A 13593-nucleotide genomic window follows, 5' to 3' on the forward strand; every position below is an offset into this window, starting at 1 on the left:
TTACCCTGTTCCTCTTCTCATAGTCTCTGCCGGGCCTTATAATAAACTTATAGTCAATATGTCTCATGTCTCAGCATTTCTCTTTTCTTCTTTTTAAACAAAAGAATAACACTATCAATACTGGATCCTCAACAGGACTCCCTCTGACAATGTTGTCCTGTGTCACAGAGACACCACAGCTTTGATTCTGCAGGACTGGCCCCTTCGTGTGCTCCAGTAGTGGAGCACATGGATGAGCGAGATGTTGGATGGGCTAGACGTTGGGTGGGCCAGCGCAAAACACTGGATCTGGGGTAGCTGACTTGGACAGCTGTCCTGCTGTCTTACACCCATGCCACCAGGGTCAGCTCTCCCACACTGCCCAGGTGAGTGGTAGGACCAGCTTTCTGAGTTCATGCCCTTGGGAGTGGCTCTCCCACACCCATGCCAGCAGGGCCATCTCTACTATATTGCCCAGGAGAGATGTGAGGCCTGCTCTCCAAATGCCACAGCTAGTGGGGGGCAAGACCAACTCTCCTGCACCCACGCCATGAGGGGAAGGACCCACTAAGCAGGGCATTCAAACATCAAAATGTTTGATGTATGGCTTCAGGCGGCAGCCCAAACCATAGATATCTACTTGGCCTTTGGTGGTAACATGGGCCATGGACATAAACACTGTAGTAGGACCACAGATCCAGACATGGCCCTTGGTGGCAACACAGGCTCAGATGTCAGCATGTTCTCAGGTGGCAGTACAGACCACTCAGACCAGCGTGGCCCCTCTGTGGCAGCACAGCCCTCAGACATCAACATGGCTTCAGATGGCAGCCCAGACCATGGACAACTGTATGGCCTTTGGTGGCAACTCTGGCCATGAATATCAACACAGACCCTGGTTGCAGTAGGACCATGGACACAGACATCACCATGGCCCCAGATGGCAGCACAGGATGCTCACATCAGTTTTCCCGGCCCCTAGAGGCAGCATGACCACCACACACACTCATGGCCTCAGGTGGCAGCCCAGACAACACAGGTCATGGACATCAACACAGACCCCAAATGTGATAGGGCCACTGACCCAGACAATGCCCTCAGGGGCAGCTGGAGGCTCAGACATCCCCATAGACACACAGGCCACTCAGATCAGTATGCCACCCCCCCCATGACAGCATGACCCCCAGAGTGTCAACATGGCTTCAGGTGGCAGTGCAAACTCCTCGTATTGGCCCATTCCTCACCCCCACCACGTCTTCCATTCTGTCTCTCTTCACAGCACACAAGCTGCTCTGCTTCTCTTTCTCCCATCTCTCCTCCACATGTTCTATCTTTCCCATCCCGCCATTATATATTTGTATGATGGAGCCCCTTTGCTGTATCTAGCTGGGCTTCAGGGATGGACCTGACAAGAGTAGTGAGGGATGAAGAAATAACAGAGGACACACAGACAGAAAGCTGGCATAGGGTGGTCTGGGCTCTCAGCTGGAGATGCCTCAGCACCCTGGAAGGTCAACAGGTTTATTATATAGAGTTGAACAGACTAGTGAGGTTATTGCACACAGCTGAGCAAGGAGATGGGCTTATTACACAGAGATAAATAATGAGGAAGGTTTATGGCATACAGCTGGATCAAAAGGACAGGCTAAGCTAATCTCAGTAGACACAGTCTTTTTAGGGGCCCAGTCTTCAGGCCATAAACACCCAGAAGGATAAAGCTATGCTAGACATTTTCTGCATTCTGTCAGCATCCACACTTGGACCAGAAGAAGGCTTTACCATTCCTCTGAGCCTCATCCCAGGGAGAAGGCATTGCCATTACTCCCTGGGTCTGAGGTTGGGGTCCTTGACATGTCCACCTTACACTCTTTGACTAACTGATTCCCTGCCTTTTCTTCCCAATCTTTGGCAGTCATCATCCAACACTGTGCTTCTGCCTGGCCACCATCCATAAGCAGTACCTATGAGTAAGATCATACCGTATTTGTCTTTCTGTGTCTGGATTATTTTACCGAACAGAATGTCCTCCTGGTCTACTCATGTTGTAGCAAATTGAAAAGTAGCAACTGCATCCTTTTTAATGGCTAAGTAATATCCCATTGCAAATATGCATCAAATGTTCTCTGTCCATTCATCTCGTGTTGGGCATTTAGTGTGATTCCAAATCTTAGCAATTGTGACTAATGGTACAATAATCATAGGGGTGCAGATATTTTACTCTTATTTTTATTTTTCATTTCATTGTAGTGTGTGTGTGTGTGTGTGTGTGTGTGTGTGTGTGTGTGTGTGTGTGTGTGTGTGTGTGCGCTGCATTCCAGACACAGACCACATGTACAGATCAGAAGACTACCTTCAGCAGTTGGATCTCTCCTTCTGACACGGAGATCCCAGGATCAAGCCCCGACTGGTAGGCACAGCAGCAGCAAGCATGCTTGCTCACTCAGCCATCCCACTGACCCATGCAGGTCTGTTTTCAATAAACTGATTTCATTTCCTTTGGATCTTTAGATGGTTCTTAGATTGCTTAATTATATGGTCATTGTAGTTTGGGTTTTAAAACAGATGTTTTTTAGCCTTTAGTTTTGTTTTTATGTGTATGTGCATGCAGGGCCCACAGAGGCCAGAAGAGGATGTTGAAGTTCCCTCTGGAAAAGCAACCAGAGCTCTTAAACACTGAGCTGTTTTCTATCCCCCCGTTTTATATATACATATAAAACATTTTTGTTAATACTTTGAGAATCGTTTTCAATAAAACTTCTTCTAATCTACATTTCCAACAACAGAGGCTAAGTGTCCTCTCTCTTCCTAGCCTGGCCAGATGTGATATTTCCTGTATTTCCATGGCAGTAGTTTGATCTGACTGCTATGCGTGACATCTCATTCAGGTCTTTAGATTTGGATGACCTTAATGATTGGGGATTGATAAGTAATTTTCTTTTTCCAAAAAGGGTGTCAGGAGTGGATCTTCTAATGTAGACCAGACACACCTCAAAGTCACAGAGATCCACCTGCCTCTGCCTCCCAGGTGCTGGAAATAAAAGTGCGCCCCACCATGTCTGGCTGAAAAGCAATTTTCATAAAAGGGTATTTGAGTCAGGTATAGTTTGAATATAGCTATAATCCAAGGATTCAGGGAGGACTAGACAGGAGGATCCTCTGTTCAAAGCCAGTCTTGCCTACAATAGAGTTTCAAAAGAATTTAAAAAATACTCAATAATAAAATGTTAGAAATTTCAGTGATTCTACTGTACCATTCTTTTTTTTTCTCAATAAAAGATAAAAACCTAGCATGTGGGGCCTGGGAAGATAAATCATTGGGTAAAGTTCTGGCCTGGTAAGCACAGAGATTTGAATGTTATCCCCAGAATCCACATAAAAAAATCCAGTGGAGGTAGCATGTATTAATAATACCAGTCTCAAGGAGTTAAAGATGGGAGGATCCAAGTGGCCAGGCAGCTCAGTCTACTGTGAGATTTTTCTCAGGACAATGACAGACCCTGCTTCAAAAAACAAAGGACAGAACCTGAGAAAAACAGCCAAGGTTGGTCTCTGCCCTCCCCTACCACATTGACACAGGAACCATATATATGAGAACTGCACACTTGAACATGTAGTCTCTCTCTCTGTGTGTGTCTCTGTCTCTGTCTCTCTCTCTCTCCCTCTCTCTCTCTCTCTCTCTCTCTCTCTCTCTCTCTCTCTCTCTCTCACACACACACACACACACACACACACACACACACACACAAAACTGAAATGAGAAGTCAAGCTTGGGATCATTTCATCAGCTCTCAGATCACTGAAAAACTAAACTAGTAAACTAACTTCAAAACCCTTCCTGTTCTGTCAATCAGCTCTTGGTTATTTTCCGTTGAAACATAAGATGTGATTAATGTTCTAACATTGCTCATATCATCAAATCACTATTATCACACTGTAATAAATCTACTTTTAATTATATCAGCATTGTATCCACTGACTTATTTGCTTGTCCATCATTATGGCCAGTCCTCACCATGAAAACTTTCCGTGAGGGATCACAGGAACATTTTACTTTCCTGGTGACATAATCTACTCTGTCACTGTGACCCAGACAAAGAATTCCTCACAGTCACAAGAAAATGGAGTCTTCCCAGGGGTGGCTTCTTTTTTGTTCACTTGATGGTGATATCAATTATTTATTCTAGAACAGGAAGGCAAAAAAGAGCCCAAACCTGGACTTTCTTGTTCAATTTCCCAAAGGAGTGTGACACAGTTCCTTTTTCTTCTCTGCAATTATGTTCAGATTAATTTGCTCCTGGCCCAGTTGACTTCTATTCATTTCTGTAGGCATTGCAAGACACCCCAAATGAGTTTCCTCTTTCTATTGTTGGACAGGTTTTCACAAACTATTTGAAAACTTTGTGTTTCCTCTTCATTCAGTAGTGTGTTTGAAGCATTTTCTTCAGACTCTTTCCTCTGGGAGTCCTCTTGGGGAAAGCTAAGTAACAGTCCATTGCTGGCCGAGCACCCAAATTGTGGAGAAGAGAGGACCAGGGAGGGCACATTTGCTATCTGCCTTTGGCATGCCTGATGGAGGTGCATCTGAGGCCCTTTAGGGTTCTTAAACTAAGTAATTTTTCATCAATCACATCAATACATTACACTAGAGAGAATTTATTTTAAATTTAATTTTGTGTGTGTGTGTGTGTGTGTGTGTGTGTGTGTGTGTGTGTGTTTTGAGTGTTTGTGTTTGTGTGTGCTCACGTGCACACATGCATATTCCACAGCAGGTGTGTGAAGGGCCAGAGGACAACTTTATGAAGTTGGTTCTCACCTTCCACTATTATGTGGGATCCAGGGATCTAATTCAGGCTGTCATACTTTCACAGTAAGTGCCTTTTCCAGCTGAGCCATCTTGCTGGCCGTAGAAACCATTTATTAAGGTCTCACTGTTTGCTAAGCACTTCACACAGATTACCCTGCTGAATTGTATCACCACCCTCATAGATGGGTTTTATTACCCTATTTGGTAGATGAAGAACTTAAATTCTAAAATTCAGGGAAATTGCTTAAGATCATTCAATTGGAAGTAGTGAGAATTGCTTGACTCCTGAGGAATACCCTGGCTTCTCACAGTGTTGCCCTCAGATCAGCAGAAGCAGCATTGCCTGTTACCCAGGAAATTGCTAGAAATACAAAGTCTCAACTGCATTCAGATGGATGGAATGGGAAGTCCTGGGCCAGTGGCAGCAGGAGGGAAGCAATCTTCGTTTTAAGCAGCCCTGAAGGTGCCTCTGATGGATGCTCACATTGAAGACCCTGTGCCTTGCTTTCTGTGTACAGAGGCATCATACATGTAATTAGAAAACTATGAAGGCCACCTGGGAAATGACTCCAGAAGTTTAGATGGCCAGGAACTGGGGAGAGCCTGTGGCTGTCTTCTGTGGAATAATCCTTTTTGTATACTCTAAAGATTTGTCACCTGAATCAGTTTAATAAAAAAGCTGACTGGCCAGTAGCTAGGCAGGAAGTATAGGCAGGACAACCAAACTAAGGATGCTGAGATGAAGTGCAGAATCAGAGGAGTTGCCAGCCAGATACAAAACGAGTCAGACATGCAAATTGGGATAGAGGTAAAAGCCACATGGCAGAATGTAGATTAATAGAAATGGGCTAATTTAAGTTGTAAGAGCTAGCTAGTAATAAGCCTGAGCTATTGGTTGAACATTTACAATTAAGCCTCTGTGTATTTATTTAGGAATGTCTTGTGGGACAGGAACTTCCACTAACAGCTTTCTGTTTCTCAGCAAGACGCCTGAAATATTCCAGGGTTTATGAGACCCTCCCCTGAAGTTTCCAGGAACTGGGTAGTTGACATTCTTCTAAATTCCCCTAAATAGCTATCATCTGAGCTCAGACTCTCTCTCTGGTCCCTAGATGGTTGTTACCACTAGTACCCCATGCAAGATCACTTTCACAGTTTCAGAGATAAGAAGGAGAGTAGGGAGAGAGGGTGGGGACCAGAGTCCCTCCTAATGTTTTTAAGTTGCCTCATTCTTCCAAGGATGCAGTGAAAATTGTGAACTGTATACTTGCTGGCCCCTTTGCCTATGAATTCAATCCTCACCTTGTAAGATGCTAGAACTGAAATGTGAGTTTGGCCTAATTTCCCCTTGTTGTACAAAGGATCAAATACCTCGTAGCATTCACAAAAAAATGTGTTATTTTACAGTTCCAATATGGGTTTAATTAGGATAAATTCAAAGCTTTAGCAAGGCTGTTTCTTTCAGGCACTCTTGAGAAGAATCTTGTTTTTTCTTTGTTTGTTTTTTGATTTTTTGGCTATTTCCAGCTTTTAAAAGCCACATTCTTTGGCTGTCCACTCTTTTCAAAACCAGCAATGTTGTATGCCATTGACTATTCTTCCATTGTCATTTTTTTCTGGATATAGCTTAGACACTCATTACAATATTAGAGAATCCAACTTAATGCCTTTGTTGCAGGCATTTAACTTAAGCACATCTGCAGACTTCCTTTTGCCAATCAAAGTCACACACTTACAGGCTCTAGAAACGAGAATGTGGGCATCTCCAGGGAGGAGCATTGCACTGTTTGCCAGAATATTTTCTTGTAGTAATAGGCAATTGTTTTATACTTGAGGAGCCATATTACAAATTACAATTGTAATTTACAAATCACAATTACTGCTGGAGCAGTATCTGAGAAAAGAGAGACTCTGGACTTGCCATAGACCTCTGCAGCCTCAAACCCCACCCCCCAGTGACACACTTCCTCCAAAAAGGCCACACCCCCTAATCCCTATAATCCTTTCAAGTAGGGCCACTCCCTGGTGACTTAAGCATTGAGCCTATGGGGTCCATTTTTATTCAAACCACCACAATATCTATATTTAAACTAATTTTTGAGAGGAAAAGGAGTGCTAGCAAGGCAAAGATATTCATAGCTTGAATGATTACAGAAATCCTGAGGTATTTCGGAAACAAATTCTTGAGGAATGAGAATGTGAATGCAGTGTCTGATGAGACGAGGGTGCTGGATTTCCTGAGAACTGCAGTTACAGTGACCATGAGCCACTCCAATGGTCTAGGAACTGAACTTGGGTCCTCTTGAAGAGTAAGTAGTACTTGCTTTTAACTGCTGAACCATCTCACGAGCCACCCCCGCAAACTTATTTGGTATAGGGTCTTGTCCTGGTTAGTTGTTTGTTTTGTTTTTGTTCTGTCAACTTGACACAATCGAGAGTTACCTGGGAAGAAGAACCTCCATTGAGAAAATGCCTCCATCAGATTAGGCTGAGCACACCATGGGAGCATGCCAGTAAACCTCATTTCTCCATGGCTACTACTTCAGTTCCTGCCTCCAGGTTCCTGACTTGAAATTCTTCCCTGCCTTCCACTCATGATGGACTGTGACTGTGAAGTGTGAACCACATAAATCATTTCCTCCCCAAGTTGTGGTTGCCCGGGTGTGTTCTCACCTAAGGTGGGTCTCATGTATCTCAGGCTGCCTTTAAGCTTATTATATAACTGGGGATGACTTTGAACTCTGATGCTCCTCCTGCTTCCACATCACAATGCAGGAATTACAGCCTCTATCTTACAATTGCTGGGATTATGGGCTTGCATTGCTAATCCTGCCTCAGCTAGTGTTTATTTCTCTTCTTATACTTGTATACTTGACCTCAGTAAAGAAGCACTAGGAAGCAGACAAAGGCGTGAAACAGACTTACACAAGTTTAATGAGTAAACCTCAATCTAAATCTGATGTTTGCCTCCATCTCTTTCTATTCCACAAAGTAAGACAGCTCCAAGCAAAGCTGTGAGCCTACAAGCTGTGGCCACACACTCTAGTAAATCAAAGAAAACTGTATGAGCTGGGAGTTCGCTGTATGTTTGGCATTGGCTGAGCTTGGGGAGGTGATGTTGAATAGCAACTCTCAAAGATGCTACCGTGGCCTACTTGGAAATTTCCTCGGCTTTTATAGCGGTATCTTGACATTTTATTTCCTAACTAAATGGGTACCAAAAGTCAAACTGCTGTTGTGGGAACATCTGGGATAGCCATATATCTATCTCTTCCTTAAGAGAGCTCACTCTTAAAAAGAGTTGGGCCACATTCTTATCAAAGCTAGGGCCTTAAAGAGACCCACTGTGATGATTTCTTACATAAGTCCCTTCTCTTTTCCAAAAGCACATAAAAATCTTTTCCTTGCTCTTCATTTCTTTTGGTGCCATCCTGGGTCTCATTTTTCTCTTCAATCACTACTGTCCAAAAATACCAGGAAGATAAAGAGATGGGAAGCTCATACAAGGATAATTCTAGGTTGTATGGGAGTTGTCACTTATGTACCTGCTATGTCTCAAAAAATGTAAAGATAAAAATGCCTCTGGGGGACTAGCACTATGAACCAAGTCTATGAAAGGGGTGGCACAGGAGAACTTGTGAGAAATGTGACTTCTTGGGACCCACTTCCGATTTACAGACCAATGTTTTCAAACAATCTCTAAGTGATCCTAATGCAGGTTATGTGTTCTCTTGACCTAATTACAGCAGACTGTACCAGAGATGGCTTTCCCACTCTAGTGCAGTCAAACCGCAGGCTCCCCTTTGGGTTTATGATGTGTTGTGGTGTGAAGAAGAGCAGCAAACCAGGCTTCCCCTTAGCAGCAGCTAAATAGGGAAAGTGATACCCTGAGTGTCACTGTACTTAAAGAAGTAGAGGCTGAGTGGGGCCGCAGAAGGTCATGAGCATGTCCGAAACAGGAACTGCAAGTAGAAGCTATGAAGTTAAATGAATTTTTAATGTAAAAGAAGGGGAAGTTGAAGAAGACAAGCTAACAGGAAAAGAAGACACAGATCTTGGTGAAGTGGGGAACGAAGCAGAGAAGCAGCCATGTGTGGCTGAAGAGAACCATGTGTGGCTGACGTGAACCATGTGGGGCTGAAGAGAACCTGCCGTGAAGATCTATGGAACTGGCACGCTCTAACCCAGCCCCTGCTCAAAGTCCTATTCTTCACAGTGTGCTAGTGCCCTATACAAAACATTCTTTTTTGCTTGTGGTGTTAGGGATTGAACCTAGGACCTTGAACATCTTGGGCAAGCATGCTAGCACCTAACCATGCCCTCTGACCTGAAATATAACCATTCCAAGTAACAGAATCTCTGTCTCTTTATCTTGGCTTATTAATTTGCTCTCATTGGCCAGCATTTTCTAGACTGAAGAAGAAGTTTTAGGAGTTCCAGGCCAGCCTGGGATACACACTGGTGTATAAGAAAGCTACATAATGAGACAAAGTTTCAAAAATTAAAAAAGAGTCCTGTAGGATATGGAATATAAAGTGGGGGAGGGGAGTAATGGAACAGGAAGGATGAACTGTAATGGGATATGGGGGACAAGATAGAAAAAGGAATATGGAAGGCCTAACACTAAAGGCCTCTTGAAAAACCCCATTTAAAAACCATAGATCTCCAAAGATTGCCAGATATTGCTATTGATCTTTGTTATCCTCTAGAAATTAATGCCTAAATCATATTACTGAAGTTTTATTTACTGAGTTATAAACATAGAGGTATTATGTTGCTGTGGGACAATCCTTCTGTAAACTATGACTATATTTTACTCTCATTGATTAATAATAAAATTGACTTGGCCTATAGCAAGGCAAAAAGGCTAGGTGGGAAAGCCAATCTGAACATACACAGAGGAAAAAGGGTGTCATGATAGAGGTGAGGACCAGCTGTCATTGGAACAAGTGTGCTAGAGGACACATAAAGTCATGAGCCAAGTAGCAAAATGTAAATTAGTAGAAATGGGTTAATTTAAGTTGTAAGAGCTAGTTATTAATAAGCCTGAGCTATTTATAGGCTGAACATTTTATAATTAATATCAGCTTTTGTGTGATTATCTGTGACTGGACAGTCAGGACAGAAGAGCTTCACCTCCATTTATATATAGACCTTCAACAAGAGGCCAGAATTTTCACATAAGACTTAACAAGGATTAAAAAACAATTCTAAACCCAAATCAACAGAGCCAAGAGCAGCTTCATAGTCTCTCATATGGGCCTCGGCATGTGTTCTTGAGCTGCAAGATGGAGGATTCCCCCAGTCTCACATAGACCCTGGTACAGAGAAGTGTCTCCAAGCCACTGCCTGCAGGCTTGAGAACACATGGTGGGTTTAGGGTTTTTGGTCATATGGACAGAAAGGATTAGAGATACACAGTAAGGACAAATTCAGACAAAAAGATCTCTAAAGGGGCCGAAGCATGTTTGAAAAATGTGTGTAGGTTTGGGAGAGAGAAAATAGAGGGTAGGAATGATTTAAAAATAATAGTCCTTAAAAATGAAATAGAGTAATAAAAATATAATAAGCCATGTAAAGATGGAAAGTGCGGCGTCCACCCTTGACCAGCAAGAAAGACGCCACACCGAGGAATCTTCTTCAAACACAGTTTAATCGGGAACCTCTTTGCTTTGTACAGTGTATAATGGCGGCGGCGGCCCCGGGCCGAGGGAGACGGGGCCTGATATAGTCTACATCTACCAATCACCTAACCCTACGTGGCGCGCCAGGATAGGTTGTCTCCAAGCAGAATTAAGAGGATACATGACCTTTGCCTAATTTGGAGTTGTTTACCACAGAGAGCGCTCGCCGTCGGGCTGGCGGAGGGCGGAAACCGGCACCATCTTTTGGGTGCGGTTTTCTGCAGCTCCCTTCAGGAAAGTACAGTCAGAGTCTGGATTATGTACGTTATTGTGTTGTCTTTAGATTTTTTGACTGTTAATGAGAAAAATAACTGCTGAGAGACATTTGATAATGAAAACTACTAGATTGAAACAACCTATATATGTTAGTAATATCTTGTCTTGAAAATTTAAGTCAAAAGATATGTTACTTTGGAAAAGAGGTTTTGCTTTTATTTCCACAGGAAATGAGAGACTGTGGATTCATTCTGTGTTAAGAAAAATCAGGTTTAGGCTGGGCATTGGTGGCACATTCCTTTAATTCTAGCACTATGGAGGCAGAGGCAGGTGGATCTCTGTGAGTTTGAGGCCAGCCTGGTCTACAGAGCGAGTTCCAGGACTGGCTCTAAAACAATACAGAGAAACCCTTTCTTGAAAACCAAGAAAAGCAAAATCTGGTTTGATTGAGGAAGACCCCTAAAAAATCTCGGATGGGAACGATAGCCCAGATGATCCAACATTTCAGAGTGCCTCTGTTGTAGTTTCCTCTGAGCTCCACATCCAGAACAGCTTCAAGGCTGCTGATGGGGATGATCCAGCCTCACAGAATACTGCAGCCAGGACTTGACCATAATTCTAAATTTTCTCAGGGTCCCTCAGATATCCCCAGCACCCACCAAGTAGCAGAAAGTAGTCTAAAGAACTATGCCCAATTCAAAAATTAGTGTTTGTAAATGTTTGTTTTCATTTAAGGGAGGTTGATTAACACTGTTATTGGTCACAGTCAATCTCTTTCTAAAGGAAGAAAGGGGGCATGATATAGAAATGATGGGGAAAATGGTAGATTATTGAATCTACTTTAATCCAAAAACAACTGTTAATTTCAAAATATTTTACGTTGGTTTGGATTTTAGTTTATTGATATAAATTTAAGTTTAATTTTGTTATACTGTATTTATACTTCTACTCTTGTTTAAAGTATTGTGTTTATACAGCTCAATTAAAGTTGTAATGTATAATTAAAATACATATTTACAAAAACAGAGTGATCTATAATAATCAGCTTACAATCATGGTAGTTAGGTTTTCTAGATATACAAAGATATATTTCAAATAGATAGTCTTCAAACATTTCAACGATCTACAGAATATGGCATCTAAAATGTTTAAATAACTTAGACTTTTCATGATAGTGAGACATGCTATCTGGAAACACCAATGTACTCCAAAAAATGATGGGAATCAAAGAAATTCTGTATGGAGTTTGTTCTCTTCATGGCAAAAGCTACCCATGTGGGCAAAGAAACTGCCCTTGCCTCAATTGCTGACAGTTACTGTCCGAACTGGACCAATAGGAAGCAAGAGAGTTGACTGCAGAACTTTGCCAAGACAAGGTAGGACAGTCCTTCAAAATCTCCCATTTCTAAAAAAAAAATTTGTCAGATATTATAGGCCTGTAGGCCAAAGATGGATGTCCCAGTGTTACAGAGGAACTTTGAATGACTGTCCAGGCAGACAGCTGCTTCTGTCATTTCTCGCAATTTTTTTTAGAAGTTGCTTGCTTGCACTTTCTGCTTACTCAGGTAATATCATTTCCTTCTCAAGTCTTTGACAGAGTTTAAAATTAAATAAAAGGTAAATTAGATATAAAACTTTAGTTTCCTCAAGATAAGAGAAGTGATAAAATGTTTTCTTTAATTTTGCCAAATATAAATAGACTAGATATTGTAACTGTAATTCTTACTTGATGACTGCTTTTGTCATATATAATTTTACTATTTTAAAGGTAAAACCTTCCTTTTTAATTAGACAAAAAGGGAAATGCTGTGGGATAATCCTGTATGCTGTGAATATGTATTACTCTCATTGGTTAATAATAAAGCTGATTTGACCTACAGCATGGCAGAATAAGCCTACGTGGGAAAGCCAAGTTGAAAATACAGAAAGAAAGAAGGGCAGAGTGAGGGAGATGTGAGCCAGTCACCAGAGGAACAAGATGTGTTAGTGGACAAGCAAAGCCAGGAGCCATGTGACAAAATATAGATTAATAGAAATGGGTTAATTTAAGTTATAAGCTAGTTTGTAACAAGGCTGGACTATAGGCCAACATTTTTTAATTAATATAAGCTTTTGTGTGAATATTTGGGACCAGGCAATTGGGACAGAAAAGCTTGACCTCTGTTCACATTACTGGAAGGTTATTCTTTACTGGCTAGTTTTATAGCATTGGAATGTACTGTGCACACTACTGGAGGAAAAATCTCACCAAACTCTGAACATTATGAGCTAACAAGACATGCCCATTCATGCAATAGTGCCATAAATGTTTTGGGAGTAGCCACCAACTTTCCATTTGGATTTAAGGCATGTTCCATTAAATTAAATCCATACCTGGCACTGTTAACAAGGCCAAGAACCAGTGGCTAGATAGGTCATACACCCTAGGGAAAGCTTCATATTATTATTATACTGAATGAATAAAATATTAAAATGATACCTAATGAGTTATTGTTATACCCATAGATCAGTGTGTCTTCCAACTCTCACTGGAGAAGCTTCTTGTAGTAGAAGCCAGTTAACAAAATAATTCACAGAGTAAAAGACTTCAAACTCATTTATCTCCAAATAGGAGGTCTATATCAAACCCATCCCATAATCACTCAGGGATCTTTATGGAAGGGGTTACAAAGATTATAAGAGCCAGAGGTGGGGGATGAATTAAAGGAAACAGTGATTTCTGGGTGCAACAGGGCAGTTGCGAAGATGAAATCCCAGCATGCAGAAGACATGTGCAAGCTCAAGTCAGATGAAGTACCAACATAAGAAGGAGGTTGGGCACAAAGTCCCCTTCACTGAGGCACTATTGGCATTTGATGGTTGCCGGTAAAGAGTCAGTTTTATTTAGCAGTGTGGCTGCCAGTTTATGAA

Source organism: Cricetulus griseus, chromosome 8 (assembly GCF_003668045.3).
Source record: "Cricetulus griseus strain 17A/GY chromosome 8, alternate assembly CriGri-PICRH-1.0, whole genome shotgun sequence".
Classification (NCBI taxonomy): domain Eukaryota; kingdom Metazoa; phylum Chordata; class Mammalia; order Rodentia; family Cricetidae; genus Cricetulus; species Cricetulus griseus.